The 18,200-nt window shown below is 37.8% G+C and overlaps 1 protein-coding gene across 4 annotated transcripts in view; it reads left to right on the forward strand.

Moving 5' to 3' along the window:
- Positions 1-18,200, forward strand: part of Sbf2 (SET binding factor 2) — a 360,275-nt gene that overhangs the window by 85,866 nt on the left and 256,209 nt on the right. The gene's annotated exons all lie outside the window — the stretch shown is intronic.

An 18,200-nucleotide genomic window follows, 5' to 3' on the forward strand; every position in this document is an offset into this window, starting at 1 on the left:
TTTAATTTAATTTCAATGTAATCAGAGAATGCAGTGTGTGATCTAAGTTATTTATTTGTTTCTTTGTTGTGTTGCTGGAGATTATTTAAAATTTTTTTGAACCTTTTCTTGGAGGCTCAGAATATGGTCTACCTTGTGCTCTCTTGTGTTTATTTTGGTGATTAAAACTCCCATCAAGTGTTTTGCGTTTTGCTGTTGTTTTTCTGTTTAGCTTTATTTTATCTCCCTTAGGTAGTATTTATTTATTTGTTTATTTTGGTTTTTCAAGACACGGTTTCTTTGTGTAGCCCTGGCTGTTCTAGAAATCACTCTATAGAACAGGCCAGCCTTGAACTCAAAGAGATCCACCTGCCTCTGCTTCCCGAGTGCTGGGATTAAAGATGTATACCACCACTGCCTGGCAAATTTATTATTTTTAATACATTTCAGTTAAAAATAATAATATCATTTTTTTCTTTCCTTTTCCTCATTCCCTGTAACCTCTCTGATAACCCCCACCCCAACTGTCAAATTGACAGCATCTTTTCCTTTAATTATTGTTGTTACATATACACACAAATAAATAAAAATAAAATTTGCTGATTTTCTTCTTGTTATTTGCATTTATGGTTTTAGAGCTAATCACTTTGTCTTGGATAACCAATGAGGGGTCTCATCCCTGGGAGAGGATAATTTGCCCTCTCTGTTCAGTCATTAGTTGTTCTGTCTTCTGTCTCCTATGATATAACTCCTTTCTCTTGTAGTTTCTTTGTGTCCCTTTCATGAAGAATGGGTAAACAAACAACTTAAAACCACATTGGCTAATTCTCTTATCTGTGGAACTCTTTTTCATTCCCTCATCTTTGATTCCACTTCAGTGTTCATTATTTATATTTCTTCTTTTTGACTTTGTTATCATTCTTGTCACTGTATGTTTCTGTTAAATCATTTTATTATATAATGGACATTGTTCCTTCATCTCCCCGTTGTGAGAAATTAAGGCAATATATTTTCTAGTTAGTTAATTTAGCATGTGCAATCTAGTATTACAGTGCATGGATAAAGCAAGTGGCTCTGAAATAATCAAAATTTTTATTTTTATTTCATTGTTTAATTTTTCATATTTTAGGTTACATGTTGACACACACACACACACACACACACACACACACACACACACACACACACACACACAGCCACAGCATGCATGTAGAAGTTAGAATAACTTGTAGAAAATTAGAACAACTTGTAGAAATTGGTTCTCTCCTTCCATTATATGGTTCCCAGAGGTTGAACTCAGGACATCAGGCCTGGTGGCACAATGCCTTTACCCACAGAGCCATCTCACTGATCCTTAAGTTATATTTTAGATCAGAATACATTTAGGATTATAGATTATATACAGCATTATGGATCATTCATACAAATAGAACAGGATACCTAGTTCACTCTTTAATATTTAAAGAGTTAATCAAGGACTGAATTCGACCTGGCTGTAAAAAAAAAATGAACCATAGAAAAAACACTGAAAATAGTTTGAGTGATTTTATAAAATATGTACTATTAATGAAGATGATATGTAATAGTCAATTGGTATTGCTTAGTTGAAGTGAAATTCTGATCAGAAAGCATACACATAAGTGACAGTAATGAGCATCATTTTGAAGAGGAATTCAGATGTTCCCTAAAGTTAGAAGTTTCTTCTGTGAAATACACAGCTGTCTTGTCCATGATTTTATTAGTAAGAGTTTAGATTAAATAAAGAAGCAGTAAATGAATATCAATAACTGTATTTCTTTTAAACAACCTAAAAACTCCCTATTATAGCTAAATTATGTACATTTATGTTTATGTACATTTCATGCAAACTTGAAAGGTATTTATAAATTTGTTTTATTTTCTGCTTTGCCCACCTTGTTGATAGCATTTCCCTGTTGTGTCTTGTGTGTAGCAGTGTTCAGATACCTCCTTACTGTTTGCAAAGATATTTTGTGGTGTGATCTTCCTTTGACTTTTTTTGTTGTTGTTATTAGTTTGTTTTTTTGAGACAGGGTTTTTCTTTGTAGCCTTGCTGCCCTATAAGTCACTCTGTAGACCAGGCTGTCCTTGAACTCACAGAGATCCACTTGCCTTTGCCCTGAGTGCTGTAATTAAAGACGTTCACCACCACTGCCCAGTTCTTGTTGACTTTTATTAACCTTTCGAGGAAGGGAATTCTATCCAAAGATATCAACAAATATATGGAATCTTACAGTCTTTCTACCTAATCAGCAGGAAAGCAGGCCCCAAAGAAGGGGTGACTAAGTGGGCACAGAAGTAACAGCTAGATTACTAGTGCCACATTATAAGCATTTAGAGCACACACATATCTTCAGATTCCTTTGGGTCCTTGAAAGTTAGGACAATGAATTTAAGAATGTAAGGTTAGTAAATGTGTTTTCCTCTAAGGCAAATAAATGTCACCCATTAGCATGGAGAGTTGGGAGGAGCCCTTTAGTTATGTAGGAGTCTTACAAGAAATGCTGACTGGTGTTTCTGTAATGATTTCACCCCAATTCCAGGAGGTTTAGGTCATGGGTGATCATTAGGTAATTGCTCTAGTTATGCCTCTGCCCTTACTTGGTCATATAACCTCCCATTTCATGCCTGTTCTTGTTTCTATTTGGCAGTTGACCTTTTCACACAGACTTGGGGGGGGGGAATCCCCAAACCCCAAACACAACAATGAAATACCTTCATCTCATATTTGTCCATACTTTAGGAAAGCCTTTTAAAGACTGCTTTGAAGTGCTTAAGTCTGAGTACTTTTTCTCAGGTGCACAGCAGGGCATTTATTGCTCCCCCCCAATTACAAATTGCTGACTTATTTTATAATATTTGGTATCACAAATTGCTGACTTATTTTATGAAGGAAATTGAGAGTTGTATTATTGGTTATACTAGTAAAAATGTTATACTATTTTGTACAGCAAAGCAATATTATGTTTTATGCTGATATGTAAGATGGTATTATATATTAATACTACTATTGGTGATTACTAGGAAATACCATTTTTCATTTATTTGTGCTGTATTAGGCACTTTTATCATCTCTTTTACTTCACTGGAATTAAATGTTGTCAACTATATTTCAGAGAATTGGAATTCAAACCTTAGAAGATTTATAATTAACTTGGTTTAGTAATGCTGTTTATTGTTTTATTTTATTATAACTACTTATTTGGTTTCATTCCTCTAGACTGTAATGTTTTAGAAAGCAAAGTCAACTGTAATTCACTGGTGTATTACAGTTTGTTAGTATGATAGTCTATAATAGTTACAGAATAAATATTGAACAGATATATCACATATATTGGCATAGAGTAGTAATATTCTAGGGGCTATAAAGAAATGCATCAATTGTTAAGTTCACTAGGCACTCTCAGTCAAACCAAAGGTTTTATTAAGTAGTAATGACAAATACTGAATAAATTTAGAGAATTTAAGTCTTCTAAGGGGTCATTTGTGAAGATTTTTTTCCTAAAAATAAACTTTATCTTAATTAAGGTAAGCTGTGGTGTTTTAAAACAGTGGCCCTGAAATTCTTTGGCATTTTTCCTTCAAGATACATGTCTTTCTTCTTTCTTTGAATCTGAATGGTCTTGTATCTATCTGCCTGTGACAAAAGAACATGGACTTCTGAGGCTAGTTCATAAGTTGTGACCCAGATGTTTTTCTTGTCCTCGGAATACTTACACTTGATTTCTTGTGTGTTTGCTTGTTTGTTTGTTTTGGGTTTTTGAGACAGGGTTTCCCTGTGTAGCTTTGGAGTTTGAAGCCTGTCCTGGAACTAGCTATTGTAGACTAGGCTGCTTCTGCCTCCCAAGTGCTGGAAGGAAAGGTGTGCGCCTCCACCACTCTACACTTGAATTCTTTAACCACACATACATCATCAGTTAAGTTTCCCATTGCTGTGGCAAGATACCTGACTGAAGCAACTTAAGGAAAAAGACCTGTGGTCTCAGGGAATGTAGTCCATCTCACCTGGCCTCAATAAATCAACTTTAGGAGAATTAAAATATTTTAATGATTTTATTTAATTATGTGTACATGGGAATATTAGTGTGTGGGTTTGTGCATAAGAATGTACATACCCATAGGTCACAGAGGTCGGAGACACAAGAGTTCTTGGAGTTGGAGTTGTAAGTTGCGAGCTCTCAGATGTGGATGCTGGGAATTGAGCTTAGGTTCTCTATAAGAATAGTGTATGGGCCGGGCGGTGGTGGTGCATGCCTTTAATCCCAGCACTCGGGAGGCAGAGGCAGGCGGATCTCTGTGAGTTCGAGGCCGGGCTGGACCGATAGCCTCCGAAACAATACAGAGAAACCCTGTCTCGTAAAAACAAACAAACAAACAAACAAAGAATAGTGTGTGCTGTTAACCCTGAGCCATCTCTTCAGCCTTGATAATTACATTTTTAGTAATATTGATCTGCCAATGCATAAGCTCAAAAATTTCTGATTATTTCGATCTCGGAGTCATAGGTGTTTTGTAGATGTTTCACAACATTGTTAACATCACTTGTCAGTTATAGTAACTTATTTTTGTTGTTTTAAAATTTTTATTTGATAAGTCGCTTATATTTAGAAAACACTTGAGCTTTCAAATAATAATAATAATAATAATAATAATAATAATAATAATAATAATAGCACATTGGTGACTGTGCAAGTGTAGTCATAGTAGCCTTTAATTTTTATAAAGCTGGGTTTTTTTGTGCAGAAACAGTATTTTAAAGCAGCTGTTAAGATTGAATCATATGTTTGTTTACCATTAAATCTTGTGCTTTTAGTGTTTTTATAGGTTATCATTTCAGAGCAGCAACAGCAGCAGCAGTAGTAACTAGCGTTACATTTTTTTTTTGTTTCATGTGGGTTATATCACAGGGGGTCAGGGGATCTCTGTTGTACTTTCCTTTGACCCTCTTTTTATGGGCAAAAATCAACATACTTTATGACCGACATTGATAACACTTATCTAAAGACAGAAAAGTGGTACAATTTTCTATTTGTACCCCAATACAATTGCCATTTTATGAGTCAATAATATTTGCAATTTAAAGATGCTTTACAAGCCTTCTGACTTTGTTGACAGGATATTTCATCTTTGGATATATATATATGTATATATATATATATATATATATAGTATGTACTTTTTGTAATAGTTACTACCTTTATGAAGGCATCCTATGTTTCTAGTAATCTTAAAGCATACTTGTATCCATTATACATTCTGTCATTACATTGTTAGGAAGTACCTTTCTTTAGATCATTGTTCTCTTGGAGATATTGCTTATGAATAGTCTTAAGATAAATTCTGAGCATGACCCTTCTTCATAAACTGTTGTGTTGTTTTCCTTGATTACAATCAGTCTACAATTTTAATGTGTTCTGTGGGAAAGTTCTGACAATATGGATTTGCAGCATTATGGCTACTGATTTATATTTATAAATCACAAGGAATGTTGTAAAGAACAGTAATTTCATTTTTATTTTTTAATTGTTTTTGGATTTTACGAGACAGGGTTTCTCTGTATTGTTTTGGAGGCTGTCAGTCCAGCCCAGCCTCGAACTCACAGAGATCCACCTGCCTCTGCCTCCCGAGTGCTGGGATTAAAGGCGTGCGCCATCACTGCCCGGCCAGAACAGTAATTTCATATCTGCTATATTAGCATCTACTTTCTTTGAGAAATACCTAAATATAACTTTTGGAATTTGGGTAGATATTTTCAATCAAAGAAACTAACTTTGAAATGCAAGGATATTCTTAGATTTTGTGACTTCTGTGTTATATAAGAGACTTTTTACCCTGTTCTTGATTTTTTAATTGTGGGAGTTAGGCTTTGTATTTGTTTTACATTGTGGGAGGATTTCACTGTATAATTCTTTTAAATAGTGAAAAAGCCAAAGCTAAAGTTTCTTACCACAAATCTAGCGGATAGGAAAGTTATTTTGTGTATGAATAGCAGATGTGCAGTAAGTAATTAACTTTCTTCACTGTTTCACATTTTAGAATTTCTTATCTAGATCCAGTCTTTTTGCTATGAGAAATTAAAAAAAAATAGTATTGTTTATATATCTGTCATAGGTTACTCCTTTACAGCTCATAATTTCTGTATTTGCTCCTCCAAACTTCACTATTAACAGTGAAAGAAGTTGAGGCTGAAATCTTGAAGAACACATGTTTCTCAGTGCAGGTGCAGAGTTGGCAAAGTTTAAGAATTAAAGAGATGGGTAACTCTTCCTAACTATGTTACAGCTAATGTTCCAAGAAGTGAGATTTGGGTGTAGAAACTTCATGGCATAGTTTTTTGGTGAATGCAAGTTTTGTATAAGGGTGATGGTAAACTGTAAGTTTATACTTGAGATGACACATTTGTCAGGAATTTTGCCAAAGAGCTGGATAAGTATGTCACTGTGATCTCATTTTTTTCATGTGTAGTGGGGATACATGTGTGCATGTTCCATGTAGAAGCCAGAGGGCAATCTCGAATATTATCCTAAGGAATACCATAAACCTCTTTTGAGACAGGGTCTGTTTTGGCCTGGAACTCACCAAATAGGTTAAATTGGGCTGGTCAGCAAGACCCAGGGATCCTCCTATTACTGTCTCCCTTATGCTGGATATATAATTAAGTATACTAAGTATATATATGTAATTAACTATACTAAAAATATATATATATTTCAGATAGTACTCACACCACACACACACACACACACACACGCACACACACACATTCTACTGACATACTCACATATATAATTATAGCCCCTGACCTTTGACAAAGGTGCAAAAGCAATTCAGTGGATAGATAATAGCCTTCTTAGGAAGTGGAGCTAAGATCAGTTGGATATCAGTAGACATTCCCCACATCCCCTTCACCCCCCCAGATTGACCCTAAAATGCATGATTTGTACAAAATAACTGAGGATGGATCTTACAGTGACATTTAAAATGTAAAACTATATAACATTTAGGAGAAAACAGAACATCTTTAAGAACTAAAACTAGAGAATTCTCAGATGTATAAAACACGTGTAAAAGTAAAAATGGTAAATTCAATTCATTAAATAGGTAAATTTTGTCCCACTGAATACCCTGTGATGAGAAAAAAAGGACTGAGATAAAAAAATTAGCCAATTATGTACCCACTAAAAGACTTAAGACAGAATACATTGGAAACTCAAACATCAATCTTGAAAACAGTAACAACAGAACAGTCTATTTAGAAAATGAACATTTCTGTCTCCTCATTCATTTATTTTTTCTTCCTGGTAAACTCATTCAACGTCTTTCCTGGAGCAAGTATTCTCTGTAGTCCAGATAAGGTCACAAATCATGTGACAGAGGCTTGACAGGAGTCTCTTTTTGACTGGTTATTGAGTTGCAGTAGAGGTATTTGGGCAGCCAGAACACACAGGTATGGAGATTGATCTTGTAAGAGAATGAGGTTCATATGATAGATATGTTCCAAAGGATTTCCCTATAGGAAATTAGCAAGTGTTGAAGGGTTCCATATATCTCTGTGTTATATAAGATGATGTAGCTGTTACTAAAGCATACAATGATAAAGCTCCCAAGCAGGCTTTGTGATCTGACATCTGTCCCCATCCCTGCCTGCCCTTCAGGCCATGCCACATCACCCTCCCTAGTCCTTCTACTGAGACCTGATTTCTTACTTCCTTTTTTACCCTTACAACAGATCAAGAAACCAGAATATTAACAGATCAATGAGCCAAAATATCCTCTACAAGTTTGAAAGGTTAAAGTGAGATACAGCTCTAGTGTGGCATACTTTTTGGCAATGAGAAATAATGGGAACTCTTGATTCATTCAGTAATTTGCATTGGTCTCAGAGGGTATTTTTAAAATTTCAAAGGAACATCCTGTATGCATCCATTTATAAAGCTTTCCAAAACAATATAGAGGTCATCAACAAATTAATAGTTGCTAGGGATTTGTGTTAATATGTTTCTGGAGTTTCTTGTCCCTCCAGGTCCCACCGCTTCAGCCCCAAATGAACACACAGAGACGCTATATTAATTTTTAAACTGTTGGCCGATGGCTAGGGCTTCTTATTGGTTAGCTCTGTCTTATTTATTAACCCATTTCTATTAATCTATGTAATTCCATGTGGTCTTGGATTACCAGAGAATGCCCAGAACTGTTACTCCCTTGTGGTCTACATGGCATCTCTTCCCAGCACCTCTTTCTGCCTACCTTTCCCAGAATTCTCCTCGTCTCCTAGTCCCACCTATCTTCCTGCCTATATTGGCCAAACAGTGTTTTATTCATCAACAAATAAGAGAAACATATATACAGAAGGACATCCCTCATCATTAATGGGAGGTGGTTAGATGAACCCATAAATATGTAGCTCATGACAGAGCTACAGGTTAATGGAACAGTTAAATTTTTTTTAAATTGGTGATTGGTGATGATCATTATACAAATATATGCAAGTGACAAAAATGATATTCAAGTGCCTGTACACATTATGCTAGTATCCTTTTTCTGATTATGATACCACACAATAGTTAAAGAGTAACTCCTGGGGAGAACTGAGTAAAGAATACAGGGTATTTCATTGTACTGTTGTTAACATGATAAGATTTTGTAGTTATTTCAAAGTATTTTACCAGAATAATATTGAAATTTGATTATATTAAATTTTATCTAGCCCCTCTCTTTAGTATAATTGATTAAAGAAAACTATTTGTTGGTTAAAATATAGTAGGCATGGTTATTGTTCAGAAGGCAATTTTTTTCTTTTTTTGAAAAGCTGTTCTGGTATACTTACCAGAAAATTAGAAATTCTTGTCTGGGTACAAGTCTTTTTGGAAGTAAAGTAATTTCCAATGAATTATCCAATCAAGAAAATTAAGGCAGATCAAATTAGATTTTGAGCTCCTGTTTTACTCATAATTTAATTGCTTAGTTTTTTTTGTTTTTTACAATATTTAAGTATACTGAGTGACTGTGGTTAATTAAAAGTTGTTGGGTCTTTGTGAGAAAGGAGAGGAATTACAAGGAAATAACCCATTTTAATCAAGACTTCTAGGAAAATTGTAGTAAAGAAGCAGGACAAAGTATTTCATTCTAAGCAAGACTAGTGGGTAATCAACTTGTTTGGATACGATTCTGCTTGTTCAGGTACTGAGGACTTCCTGTTTTCATAGCTGATTTAAACTAGGTAAGAAAGTAAGAAGGAAGAGAAACATTTATTCATATGAAATGATTAGCAGCTGTAGTTTGAAAATAGCAGTTATTTCCTCTGCCTGTTAAACTGATGAAATGTTTATAACGTTCTAATCTCACTATTTTGGTGAGCATTCCCCTACAAACTGAATTCATACATAAAATTTTGTTAACGTGGTAAGATTCTATAGTAATTTCTATTTTTTATTATAATTAAAATGGATAAAATATATTTTTCATTTTCATTCTAAAATCAGTTTAGAAGTTTGACTTTAAGGCTGTATTTTATCTCATGTACAGTTATTCAAGTTTTTAACCTTTTCTTTCCTTTTTAAATAACTTCTTTATTGACTCTTGGGGAGTTTCAAATCATGCATCTCAATTTTGTTCACCTCCCGGTCACACCGCCTCCCACCCTCCCCTCATTCTTGCCATACCCCCAATAAGGAAACAAAGTGAGCAAGTGAACAAAAGCAAAAGTAAATCAAAAACACAAAACAACAACAACAACAACAAAAATCCAAACAAAAAACCAAACCACAACAGAAAAATCTCTTTGCTTCTCCTTCTTTCTTGCTTCTCCAACACCTCTTCATTTATCCTGGTGGCAATGGAGGCTTCAGTGTGCCATTATAGTATACCTCTTTGTCTCTGGTCTGGTTCAAGGGCTTTGGTTTCTGGTACACCAACGTTACTGAATCCTCATCAGAACTCATCTGGGATAGCCTGTGGCCTCCATGAGTCTGGGAGATCTTGCATGTATTGTTCCCCATGATCAGTCCCTTCAACCAGCTCCACCAGGTTGTAGATGGCTTAGGTGCTAGGGTGGGTCAACCCAAAACCTGGCCAAGCTGGTCAGTCTGGGTCCCTGGAGCCACCCACCTCGATCGTAGGTGGAGTCATCATCTCTACATGCATGTCATCAGAGTCAATTCACCCTGGCCTGTGGTGAGGATGGGGGCCATCTCTCAAGCATGCAGTGACCAGCTCTCTAGCTGTAGTGTCCAGTGAGAAGCAAGGCCAGCTTTCCCAGGGCCATCTGATTTCATCTCGAATGGTTCCTAGGGTGAGGGTGGGGGGATGGAGGGGATGGAATAGGATGGGTGGGGTAGGGGGGTGTGGTGGTATAGAATCTTTAAGAAGCAGGCCTTGTATGGTGGCTTCTAGTCATTGTTCTTGAAGGGTTGTATGTGGGGCCTTGGTCTCTTCCTCTCTCTCCCATGGAATGAGGCCATTGCTCTGTTGTGTACTCCCTGCGGTTAGTTGTTTGACCATGGCACCAAAGAAATGGTGTCAACCAGTCATGAACTAAAATTGTGAGCAAAAGTAAACCTTTTCTTTATAAGTTGATGGTGTTGGGTTCTTGGTGTAGTAACAGAACGATATCACATCTACTAATCTTAAAGGAGAAAATACAAGTCATTAGAACATAATCACTACTACTTAGTAAAGTAAACAACTTAGAAAAAAGAAAATTTTACTCATTTATATTGCACATATTTATGAGCTGAACCTCATCTTTCCATTCTTACTCTCACCAGACTCTTCCTATAGTGTCTCTTTAGAAGATAGACGTCCATTACAGGGATCCAGGCTTTTAGTTTTTTTTGTTTTTTTTTTTTTTGTTTTTTTTTTTTTGTTTTTACGAGACAGGGTTTCTCTGTATTGTTTTGGAGGCTATCGGTCCAGCCGGCCTCGAACTCAACAGAGATCCGCCTGCCTCTGCCTCCCGAGTGCTGGGATTAAAGGTGTGCTCCACCACTGCCTGGTGCTTTTAGTATTTTATGGCACCACAACCTGATTCCTCTTGAATTTCAGTAGGTAAAATAACAGGTGAATCCAGCTATTGAGGTAGTAAGACCTAGGCATGGAGGGATAAACTCATGAAAGAGTTGTTATGGAAGAAAACAGAAAAGGGCATAAACAAGATAGGAGTATATGTGTGTAACTGTAAAAGCACAAACCTTAAAAGTCATGCACATTCCAAAAACTATATACTAACAGTATTTTACCATGGATAGCTAAAGTATTCTTTGGGAGTATTAGGTCTCATCATCTCCTGTAACAAGTGATGCTTAAAATAAGGTGTGTGTGTGTGCGCGTGTGTGTGTGTGCGTGTGTGTTTGTGTGTGTGTGTGTGTGTGTGTGTGTGTGTGTGTATGTGTATGAAGGTCTGACCTAAACCTACTTTTTTTCGTGAGACTTTCATGCCTTCATCTTCAGCCTCATGTAAATGCATTTGTTGTGGATTCCAGTGTCACCTGCATTTGCTAGAATTTTATTCAAGACTATAGTACCTAATGATTTAGTGACAGCCAATGGGTTCTTTTATGAGGGAAAACAAGTTCCCTTTAAACAAGATTTGTGAACTTAATTTTATTCTTTTACTGTTGGTTTGTTTGACCTAACTTTACTACCTGGGCTCTTTGCCACACAGATAAGAGTGTTGAATAAGTGAGATGTTAGAAAATTCTTATTCAAATATTTAATAACTTTTCATGCTTTTATGAGTCCTAGCTTTATATTCTAAAATATCAGAGAAATTTAGTTTATTCTCTAGGCCTTTAAGAAAGTTCTTGGTTGAGCCCTTCCAAGACCCCAACCCCAGCAAGTCCAGCTTCAGGTGAGATTGGGTCTCCGGCGGGACCCCCTGCCCAACAACCATCCCCTTGATCTTCCGGGGCTGCTCCTGGCATCCAGAAGACCCGCCCACACAGGAAAGACATCAGCCCTTCCAAGACCCCAACCCCAGCAAGTCCAGCTTCAGGTGAGATTGGGTCTCCGGTAGGACCCCCTGCCCAACACCCATCCCCTTGATCTTCCGGGGCTGCTCCTGGCATCCAGAAGACCCGCCCACACAGGAAAGACATCAGCCCTTCCAAGACCCCAACCCCAGCAAGTCCAGCTTCAGGAAAGACATCAGCCCTTTCAGGCCCCAAACTCCAGTGAGCCCAGCTTCAGGAAAGACATCAGCCCTTCCAGGCCCCAAACTCCGTGTCAGCATCCCCAGCTTCAGCTTCAGGAAGGAAGGAGACCAGTGGAGACGGAAAGACCCCATCAGCACCCACTGGAAGAAGAGATGGGGAGAAGACAGAATAAGAGCTCACTCAGCAATAGAAAGACCAACATGACCCCACCAGAATCTAGAGATCCAACACCAGCAAGACCCGAAAAGCACTACATAGATGAAGAAGAGGAGACAGACCTTAAAAATTATTTCATGAAGATGATGGAGACCCTCAAAGAAGAAACGAGGAAATCCCTTAAAGAAATAGAAGAAAATCAAAAAAAATCCATGAAATGGGGGAAAAATTTAAGAAATAAACAAATCTCTCAAAGAATCTAAAGAGCACCAAGAAAAAACAACCAAAAAATTAAGGAAACAGCTCAAACAGTTGAAGGATTGAAAGCTGAAATAGAAACGATAAAGAAAACACAGAATGAAGGGATGCTGAAAATAGAAAAGCTGGGTAAACGATCAGGAACTACAGATGCAAGTATCACCAATAGAATACAAGAGATAGAAGAGAGAATCTCAGGTGTTGAAGACTCATTAGAGGATATACAGTTGTCAACCAAAGAAAATCTCAAAACCAACAAATCCTTAACACAAAATATCCAGGAAATATGGGACACCGTGAAGAAGCCAAACCTGAGAATAATAGGTATAGAAGAAGGCAAAGAAATACAACTCAAAGGTACAGAAAACATATTCAACAAAATCATAGAAGAAAACTTCCCTAACCTAAAGAAAGATATGCCTATGAAAATACAAGAATCTTACAGAACACCAAATAGGCTGGACCAGAAAAAGAAGTCACCTCGCCATATAATAATCAAAACATCAAACCTACAGAGTAAAGAGAAAATATTAAGAGCAGCTAAAGAAAAAGGCCAAGTAACATACAAAGGCAGACGTATCCAAATTACACCTGACTTCTCAATGGAAACGATGAAAGCCAGAAGATCCTGGACAGATGTCCTACAAACGCTAAGGGAACAAGGATGTCAGCCCAGACTACTATATCCAGCAAAGCTCTCGATTACCATAGATGGAGAAAACAAAATATTCCACGACAAAGCCAGATTTAAACAATACTTATCCATGAATCCAGCTCTACAGAAAGTGCTAGAAGGAAAACCTAGATCCAAGGAAGATAACTACATTCACAAAGACACAGGCAATGTATAATCCCACTTTACAAAACACCAAAAGAAAAAGGGAGGAGAAATTATACAAAATAACTTCACTAACAATAAATCAAGCACAAACAAGAATCATCAATCAATGGTCATTAGTATCCCTCAATGTCAACGGCCTCAACTTGCCTATAAAAAGACACACAGACTAGCAGAATGGATACGAAGACAGAACCCTTCCTTCTGCTGCATACAAGAAACACATCTCAACATCAAAGACAGACATTATCTCAGAGTAAAGGGTTGGGAAAAGATCTTCCAATCAAACGGTCCCAAAAAACAAGTGGGTGTAGCAATCCTAATATCTAACAAATTAGACTTCAAATTAAAATCAATCAAAAGAGATGAAGAAGGACACTTCATATTCATCAAAGGAAAAGTACATGAAGATCAAGTCTCAATTTTAAACATCTATGCCCCAAATACAAAGGCACCTACATTCGTGAAAGAAACATTACTAAAGCTCAAAATGCACATAAAATCTCACACACTAATAGTAGGAGACTTCAACACTCCGCTCTCACTGCTAGACAGGACCTCCAGACAGAAACTTAACAAAGAAACAAAAGAACTAATAGAAGTTATGACCCAACTGGGTTTAACAGACATCTATAGAACACTCCACCCAAATACAAAGGGATATACCTTCTTCTCGGCACCACATGGAGCCTTCTCTAAAATTGACCACATAATAGGAAACATAGCAAATCTCCACAGATACAAAAAAAATTGGAATAACCCCTTGTATCTTATCAGACCACCATGCATTAACATTAGAATTCAACAATAACACAAATCGCAGAAACCCTACAAACTCATGGAAATTGAACAATGCACAATTACACCATCCCTGGGTAAAGGAAGAAATAAAAAAAGAAATTAAAGACTTCCTGGAATTCAATGAGAATGAAGACACAACATACGCAAACTTATGGGACACTTTGAAAGCAGTGCTGAGAGGAAAGTTGATAGCACCAAGTGCCCACATGAAGAAATTGGAGAACAGTCATACTAGAGAATTAATAGCACAGCTGAATGTTCTAGAACAAAAAGAAGCAAACTCACCCAGGAGGAGCAGACGCCAGGAAATAATCAAATTGAGGGCTGAAATCAATAAAGTAGAAACCAGGAAAACACTGAGAAGAATTAGTGAAACAAAGAGTTGGTTCTTTGAGAAAATCAACAAAATTGACAAACCTCTGTCTAAACTAACCAAAAGACAGAGAGAGAGCATGCTAATTAACAAAATCAGGAATGAAAAAGGGGACATAACAACGGACTCTGAGGAAATCCAGAGAATCATCAGGGCATACTTTGAAAATCTGTACTCCACAAAATTTGAAAATTTATAGGAAATGGACAATTTCCTGGATAGATATCACTTGCCAAAACTAAATCAAGAGCAGATAGACAATCTAAACAGACCTATAACCCCTAATGAAATAGAAGCAGTCATCAAAAGTCTCCCAAACAAATAAAGCCCAGGCCCAGATGGCTTCAGTGCAGAATTCTACCAGAAATTCAAAGAAGAGCTAATTCCAGTACTCCTCAAAGTATTCCACACAATAGAAGCAGGAGGCTCACTGTCAAACTCTTTTTACAAGGCTACAATTACCTTGATACCCAAGCCACACAAAGACACAACTAAGAAAGAGAACTATAGACCAATTTCCCTCATGAACATCTATGCAAAAATACTCAATAAAATACTCGCAAACCGGATTCAAGAACACATCAGAAAAATCATCCACCATGATCAAGTAGGCTTCATCCCAGGAATGCAGGGATGGTTCTAGAAAATCTATCAATGTAATCCACCATATTAACAAACTGCGAAAGAAAAACCACATGATCATCTCACTAGATGCTGAAAAAGCCTTTGACAAAATCCAGCACCCCTTCATGATAAAGGTCCTAGAGAGATCAGGGATAACAGGAACATACCTGAACATAATAAAAGCAATATACAGTAAACCAACAGCTAACATCAAACTAAATGGAGAGAAACTCAAAGCAATTCCTCTAAAATCAGGAACAAGAGAAGGCTGTACACTCTTTCCATATCTCTTCAATATTGTACTTGAAGTTCTAGCTACAGCAATAAGACAACAAAAGGAGATCAAGGGGATACAAATAGGAAAAGACGAAGTCAAACTTTCATTATTTGCAGATGATATGATAGTTTACATAAGTGACCCAAAAAACTACGCAAGGTTACTCCTAGACCTGATAAACACCTTCAGCGATGTGGCAGGATATAAGGTAAACTCAAAAAAATCAGTGGCCCTATTATATACAGATGATGAAGTGACTGAGAAGGAAATCAGAGAAACATCACCCTTTACAATAGCCAAAAACAGCATCAAATATCTGGGGATAATGTTAACCAAGGAAGTGAAAGACCTGTATATCAAAACCTTTGTGTCTTTAATGAAAGAAATCAAAGAAGATACCAGAAAATGGAAAGATCTCCCATGCTCTTGGATTGGTAGGATCAACATAATAAAAATGGCAATCTTGCCAAAAGCAGTCTACAGATTCAATGCAATCCCTATCAAAATTCCATCACAATTCTTCAAGGACCTGGAAAGAACATTAATCAACTTTATATGGAAAAACTAAAGACCCAGGATAGCCAAAACAACCCTATACAATAAAGGAACTTCAGGAGGCATCACCATACCTGACTTCAAGCTCTATTATAGAGCTATAGTCCTGAAAACAGCTTGGTATTGGCACAAAAATAGGCAGGTAGACTAATGGAACCAAATTGAAAACCCTAATTTTAACCCACACACCTATGAACACTTGATTTTTGACAAAGAAGCTAAAACTGTACAATGGAAAAAAGAAAGCATCTTCAACAAATGGTGCTGGCATAACTGGGTACTGGTATGCAGAAGACTGCAGATAGACCCATGTTTATCACCTTGTACAAAACTTAAGTCCAAATGGATCAAAGATCTCAACATAACTCCAGCCACACTGAAACTTTTAGAAGAGAAAGTGGGAGATATTCTTCAACGAGTTGGTACAGGAGACCACTTCCTAAACATAACACCAGTGGCACAGACACTGAGATCGACAATTAACAAATGGGACCTCCTGAAACTGAAAAGCTTCTGTAAGGCAAGGGGACACAGTCAACAAGACAAAAAGGCAGTCCACAGAATGGGAAAAGATATTCACTAACCCTACATCTGACAGAGGGCTAATCTCCAAAATTTACAAAGAACTCAAGAAACAAGTCTCCAAAACACCAAAGGATCAAATTAAAAGGTGGGGTACAGAACTAAATAGAGAATTCTCAATAGAGGAGGCTAAAATGGACAAGAGACACTTAAGAAAGTGCTCAACATCCTTAGCCATCAGGGAAATGCAAATCAAACAACTCTAAGATACCATCTTACTCCTATCAGAATGGCTAAAATCAAAACACCGAAGACAATTTATGCTGGAGAGGATGTGGAGAGAGGGGAACACTACTCCACTGCTTGTGGGAGTGCCAACTCATACAGCCTCTTTGGAAATCAGTATGGATATTCCTCAGGAAAATGGGAATTAATCTACCACAAGACCCAGCAATTCCACTCATAGGCATATATCCAAATGAGGCAAATTCATACAACAAGGGCATCTGCTCCACTATGTTCATAGCAGCATTGTTTGTAATAGCCAGAACCTGGAAGCAACCTAGATGCCCCTCAACTGAAGAGTGGATAGAGAAAATGTGGTACATTTACACAATGGAGTATTACTCAGCAGAAAAAAACAATGGAATCATGAAATTCGCAGGTAAATGGATAGCACTGGAAGAAACCATCCTGAGTGAGGTAACCCAGTCGCAAAAAGACAAACATGGTATGTACTCACTCATATATGGATTTTAGACATGGATCAGGATAGTGCCAGTCTGCACTTCCACTGACAGAGAGTCTGGGAAACAGGAAAGAACCTAAAAGATATGCATATATGCATAGTACCCAAGAGAAGAGGATTGAGACAAGATCCTCTGAATGGATGGGGAACACGGCAAGGGGTGGGGGGAGTGGGAGCTGGGAAGAAGAGAGGGGGAGAAGAGGAAGATAGAGTAGGTCATGGGGGAACAGGAAGTTGAGTGGGTGGGGGTAGAATATGGGGAAGAGGGAATCATAGGTTAGAAGACAGATCAGGCACCAGAGTGACCTCTAGTGATTTAAAGGGATAACACCAACCAATTGGCAAGCTAAGCAATAGTGGAGAGACCACCTCAAATGCCCATTCCTGATAATGAACTTGATGTCTATAACCATCCGGGAGCCTTCATCCAGTGATTAATGGAAGCAGAGGCAAACACACAATTAAGCACTGAACTGAACCCAAGGAACCCAGTGACAGAGAGAGAGGAGTGATGAGCAAATTGGCAAAGAATGGGCTGGCAAAACCAGCAGAGACAGCTGATCTGAACAGGGGAGAGCTCTTGGACCCCAGACCGACAGCGGGGAGGCCAGCATGGGACATGTCTGGACCCCCCCAAATGTGAGTGTCAGCCAGCAGGCCTGGGCAACCTATGGGGCCCTGAGCTGTGGATCAGTGTCTATCCCTGGAATACAAACAGTCATCGTGTGCCCATAGCACAAAGAGGGATGCTCTCTCAGCCTGGACTCTTAGGGGAGTGCCTGGACCCTAACCGGAGTGAAATGACAGACTCTAGATATCCCCTATGTGGAAGATATTGGCAATAGGGTGGGAGGCTGGGGGGGAAAGGGGAGTGCGGGAGGAGGGGAGGGAGAGGGAAC

This window comes from Mesocricetus auratus, unplaced genomic scaffold (assembly GCF_017639785.1).
Source record: "Mesocricetus auratus isolate SY011 unplaced genomic scaffold, BCM_Maur_2.0 Super-Scaffold_4256, whole genome shotgun sequence".
NCBI lineage: Eukaryota > Metazoa > Chordata > Mammalia > Rodentia > Cricetidae > Mesocricetus > Mesocricetus auratus.